The sequence below is a fragment of the Rhagoletis zephyria genome, unplaced genomic scaffold (assembly GCF_001687245.7).
Source record: "Rhagoletis zephyria isolate East Lansing unplaced genomic scaffold, Rhagoletis_zephyria_1.1 Rzeph_scaffold_19623, whole genome shotgun sequence".
Lineage (NCBI taxonomy): Eukaryota > Metazoa > Arthropoda > Insecta > Diptera > Tephritidae > Rhagoletis > Rhagoletis zephyria.
The window spans coordinates 3,174-9,031 of NW_016176683.1; the positions used below are offsets into that span (position 1 = coordinate 3,174).

Here is a 5,858-nt window from a genome sequence, read left to right on the forward strand (position 1 = left end):
CTCTTTTAGATTTCCTGCCATTGGTTTTGGCAAGACAAAACAGATGGCAGCGCACGCTGTTCTTCGATTAACGGAGGCATCCCAGTGGAAACCTGAAATGTTGCTTTATTTACAATCAGGGACCGTAACACTTATAAGCGATATCGAAAAAATCATCATTTAATCCTTATGTTTTTATCAATCGAAAATGTTTTTAAAAGAATTAATTTCTTAACTGCATGTAGCAGGGTTGCTAATTGTTTAAAAAACGAAATTGAACTTAAATTGAGGTAATTAAGTAATTGAAATGTGTATCACAATATGGGTGTGGTAATACGAAAGAAGTTTAGGAAGAGCTTACTTTGAATCTTTAGTGTAAACATTTAGAATATTTTTGAGATGTTTGAAGAGGGTTGCCACCGGTTAAAAAAGTTAAATTCAAGTTATTTTTTAAGGTAAAGAAATTACTAAAGTATAGGTATCAATCGAAATGGGTTTAAAAATATGTACTTAATTTTTGAACTATATTTAAAAGGGTTGCCACGTGTTTCAAAAATCAAATTCAACTGAATTCATAAATTAACTGAATGATATAAAGCAATGTCAGGTGAAAGGAATTTAAGAAGATTTTAGTTTGAAAATACTTTTGAAGAGGGTTGCCACCTTTTGGAAAAGGACGAATTTAGTGAATTTATACACAATTATATATGTATATAATATTAAAATATGCGTGTCGCATGAACGATTTTTTTATACATATTATTTTGAAAATATGTATGATTAGGGTTGCCACCTTTTCCAGGAGTCATATCTGGGTAACTATCTTAGATGGAAATTATAACCTTTTTAGCGGCACAGTGTGATTTTAAATTTGAAAACCCAACACCATTCGGGACCTCTTTTCACTTAGAAACAGCTAATTTATTTGAAAGTTGACACACGGATCGCTTATAACTCTGACTAGCATTTTGGCGGTAAATGAGTAACACTATAATTTGCACTTCACAAAACAATGTAAATAAAATGTACGCTTACAGTAATATGGTGTTGTTGTTGTTGTTGTCGTAATTGCATTTTATTTCTATTACATTTCCTTTCTTATAAAAAGTTGGCAGACATACAATACATTTTATATTTTAACAAAAATACCTTTTTTTTTTTAATTCACTTTTACAACATAAATTGTAAATTTTACAATTACATGCACCTGCGATATGCGTGCACAGTTGTTGGTGTTTTAGCATTTTTATACTTTTATTTTCATACTTTTTCTGCTTAGCTAAATTTTTTTAAATACAACTTACACAAATATACAAAAAAGGAACACTTCTACTTCTTATTATAATTATTCTTCATCTTCTTCTTCTTCTTCTTCGCCTCAGTTTTTACTGACATAATTACTGAATTCATGGATCTCACCCAGCAATTTTTTAAATATTACACTCTTTTAGCCTCTCTTTGAAGCTTTTTTTCTTCATTCTACAATAAATGTAAACCAGTTTTTATTTTGCTTGCAATACTTATCGCAAAATTACTGCAGTTAATAATAAAATTTTAACATTAAAAAAATAATAATTCGGTTTTCGCTGTTGTACGCAAAAACAAACCTCGAGAAATATGCACTTAGGTCTTTTTTTATTTTTGGCTTTTATTTATTTATAAAGTATTTTTAATATATATTTCGCTTTTCATTTACTAATATTATTTTCCATTGTTCGTCATTGGCAGCGTAAAAAATTTAAATAAATACATATTTTACACAAAAAAATACAATTTTTTTTTTTAAGTACAATACATAAGTACACAAGAGTTTCGTTGCTGTTTAAAGCGAAAATATTTTTATTTCGTTTCTACTTTTTTGTTGTTCTTGTTGTTTTTGTATTGCTGTTGTTCACCCACATCGTTATTTTTAAAATTTTCTAATTCCTTCTGCCATGTGGTGTTGTTTTATTTGTTGTTGATGTTGATATTTTGATGCGTTGAAAAAATTTTCGTTTATTGGATAAGGTCGACTTATTTTTAATGGTTTCGTTTTTTTTTGAGTTAGCCCTCGTTTCATAGTTCGTTTTACTTGTTTACTAAATAAAACAATGTTCGCGTTGTCGTCGTATTTAGAAAATCGTGCGATGTGCTGCAGAAAAAACAACAGAATTAATTGGTGTTTCAATAAATTAAAGGTTTATGTTCTTCAACTTGGTAAACAAATAAACTACTGTGTTACATACAAATACATATAAATACATATATATGTAGGTGCCTAAAAAATAGTACTTTAGGGTAGATCAAGATGCACTAGTATCGCCAAAAAATTGAATTTGTGGTTTCTAAGTACTACATACTAGATTCAAAGATACAAGACGTTTCCAGCAAACGGTTGATTAGTTCCAGGCCTCGAACTATTTTAAATAGTGCTTTCTTCTAGAAGGTAGATTCCATCGATATACAGCTAAACAAAGCTGCCTAGTCATAAAATTTCCATTGAATTCGATATTTTTTAATGCCCAAAAAATCTCACAAAATTAACCCAAATTAAGTGCTTCATGGCTTCTGGTCAATCAAAATGGAAAATGGAGTCGGCTCTGGTCTGGACTCCATGGACTTTTAAATAAGGCAATCATAACGCCTGCCTGATAACTGCAGTGTCTTTCGGGTGGAGATATTTGCTATAGAGAAGGAGGGTTGTCTCATACGGGATAGAAGTATCTATCAGGGACGTTACTATATTCGTTGACAACCCGGCGGCATTGAAAACATTAGGCTCTAGGGTGGTAAAGTCGAAAGCAGTTCGGAAACGTCGTGCAACGCTGGCTTCACCGAGTCACGTCATAACCTCTCTCTGCTTGGTTCCTGGACATAGCAATATGGAAGGGAACGCCGGGATGGCTAGACACGGCTCGGAAATGCAAACCAGCAAAGCGGACAACTCCCTACTGCCACCGATTTCTTTTGTGCTAACCAATATCTTTGGATCAAGCGAGAGACTGTGAGGTATCAAGATCCTTGTGGCCAAGACTCAATAAGAGTCGTACTGAGGAACCATTGACACTAAACCAAACTGCCGTTGGGGTCCTTACCGGTGTCATCACAGAGCACTGTGCTGTAGCACCAATGCTCCATCGATGGTGTATACAAAAAAGCTCCCTTTGCAGAGTTGTCGGGATGAGTATGAAGAGCTCTCCAGAAAGGCGCCTCTAAGCCTTTGGGATCAAGCTTTTTCAATAGCTTGGGTAGATAGCGGAGGTGAAAATATTGAACAACAACGGCTTCATTCGGGATAGTAAATGGTTTACAGTGGAAAAAGATCAACGGTTCGACCTAAACTCTACTCGAATCACAACCTTGTTGCATCCATGATACACATAGACCTCTGTGCATAAACCAGTCGACGTCTAAGTATAGAAGGAAAGCTCGACGTTAAAAAGCTGCAATCGCAACACATAGCGCACATAAAATTTCTCGTTCCCTATATACCGCCCTTGAGGAAGTACATTTAATTGGATTACAGCGATACCGCAGAAACAATTGGTATGAAGAAGAAAGTCAAGACGCCGCAGAGGATACGCGCAGAGCAAGCTGTACCAGAGTGTTATCGAGATTTGAAAGGGGAATATAAACGTATTTAAAAAAAGCCGAAATACGTGAATGCGGAGAGCTTGAAATGCTAACCGACAGGAACAACGTCCAAAAAAATTTTGAAAAGTCTTTAAAACCTATCAATGTTAATGTTAGATCAGAACATTGTTTGGAACATAGATCAAAGCTGCAGACCTCTACCATTTTCCCGAATTACTCATTTGCTGGAAACTTCTATCAATACGGGCAAAAAAAATAAAATTCACATTCACAAGCTTCGACTACTGTCTTTGTAATGATTCTAAGTATAAATATATGTATGTCATAGCGTAAATACGTATGTATGTTAACTTCTATCGCACTACGCCCGCTTATGTGTATGTATGTAAAAGAAAATACTACCAATCCATGTATGTACATATGTGTTATTCATCAGCAATACTAATTTCGAATTTTGTATCGTGCAACAGATGGCGCGCTATGCAGCAACTGAGAACTTTAAACATGCAGGGAATACATATTTACAAATGTCAAATGTGTTCTTACCAATTTTTATTTTATAACAATGTGCGGAAAATTTGCAATTGTTTCTATCTATTTAACCAATTTGATTTGCTCTAAAGGTTGGCTGTTGGTTAGACATAAAATTGGATACATAAATTAGTTTTTTACTAATTCACTACTAGTATATGATGTACGTATAGTATTTCGTTCTGATGACATATTTATTTAACGATGTTTCAACTTTTATGTACGTTTTTTATGTTGCATGGAGTTGTAATTATTTTTTTTTCGAATCTTAAACAGATATTTTTTTTTTTGTTATTATTTAAGTTTGTTAAATGATGCATTTACAGCCTTACGCTTCGTTGTAAGTATTACTTTGTTTGTCGTTATCGATCATTTGCAAAGTTATTGGAAAATTTCTTTTCATTTAGAAAATTTCTTCGCCATCAGCTGTTATGAAAATGAATAGAGAGATATTTTGAGATAATATATTTATGTTTATTACTCGTAAATGTATAGAAATTAGAAGATATATACAAGAGAAATGTAGGATATTAAAAAGGTGTAAAATTGTGAGTGTAGAGATTTGAGTATAAATGTGAGTGAAAATATACGAGTGAGTTTTTTATGAGTGCAAAATTACGCGTGTAGAAAATTTTGTACAAATGTGAGTGAAAAGCTATGAGCGAGCTTCTTTTTTGTTTGGTGCGAAATTATGCGTGTAGAAATTTGATTGTAAATGTGAGTAAAAATATATATAGTTGAGTCATTTTTTATGACGGCATAATTTTTGCGTGTAAGAATTTGAGTATAATAACAATAAAGGAAAATATATGAGTGAGTGAAAAGATGATACAAATTTCAGTGTGAATGTGAGTAATTTTTTTATGAGTCCAAAATTGTTCGTTTAAAAGTTTCAGTACAAATGTGAGTGAGTTTTTTATGAGCGCAAAATTATGAGTGTGGAAATTTTAGTATAAATGCAAGTCAAGAGATATGAGTGAGTTTTTTGTATAATTGCAAAATTATGCGAGTAGAAGTTTGAGTATAATTGAAGAGATATGAGTCCAAGACTATGCGAGTAGAAGTTTGAGTATAAATGTGAGTGAAAAACTATGAGTGAGTTTTGTTTCAAGACTGGGATTGAACGGATTTTCGAATTTTTTTTAAGGACGTAATTTTGGAAAGCTCGAGAGTCATATCGAATGTATGCGTATACTAATGAGTGGAATTTCTCATAAGGCTTCAGTAGTTTAGTATAAAATTCAATGTTATATCCAATTAAAAAAAAGTGAGTTAAATGAATGAATGGGAAGTCGATGGAATAGGTTGAATGTAGTCTTATTTAAATATCGTTTTGAGAGAGTGTGGTGAATTATGAGTGAGTGCTTTGATGGGATGAGAGTGACTACCTAAAAAATTGTAGGATTACACAAGAGCGCGTGTATGAGGTGAGGATGGGAATTTTAAATTTTGTAGTATTTTTTTTTCTAACCAGTTTTCATCTAAAAGCTAATTTCGTTCAGTGTACTGTTCATAAATGTGTATCTAAATTATCTACAGTGTGTGTCGTGGAAATATTCTCTACACAAATGGGAAAAGTGTTTTTCTTTTTAACTTTCGGAATGGGTATGGAATCAAATATTTCATTTCACAATACAGAACAAAGGGTAACCAAATCCACTTTATTCAATAAAATATTTAATAAAGAAACAACTATTAAACGTAACATGTGTTTAACTAAAAACTCGATAAATACTTACGGGTCAATGGTCTAACTGGATGTCTCGACCACAAGT

General features: G+C 32.7%; 1 long non-coding RNA gene across 1 annotated transcript; it reads right to left on the minus strand.

Moving 5' to 3' along the window:
• Positions 1-1,021: 1,021 nt before the first annotated feature.
• LOC108380555 (uncharacterized) lies at positions 1,022-5,857 on the minus strand. Its single transcript, XR_001849572.1, has 3 exons — positions 5,823-5,857; positions 4,099-4,509; positions 1,022-2,110 (listed from the first exon to the last, which is right to left on the minus strand). It is a non-coding gene; the product is annotated as an uncharacterized LOC108380555 (long non-coding RNA).
• Position 5,858: the final 1 nt, after the last annotated feature.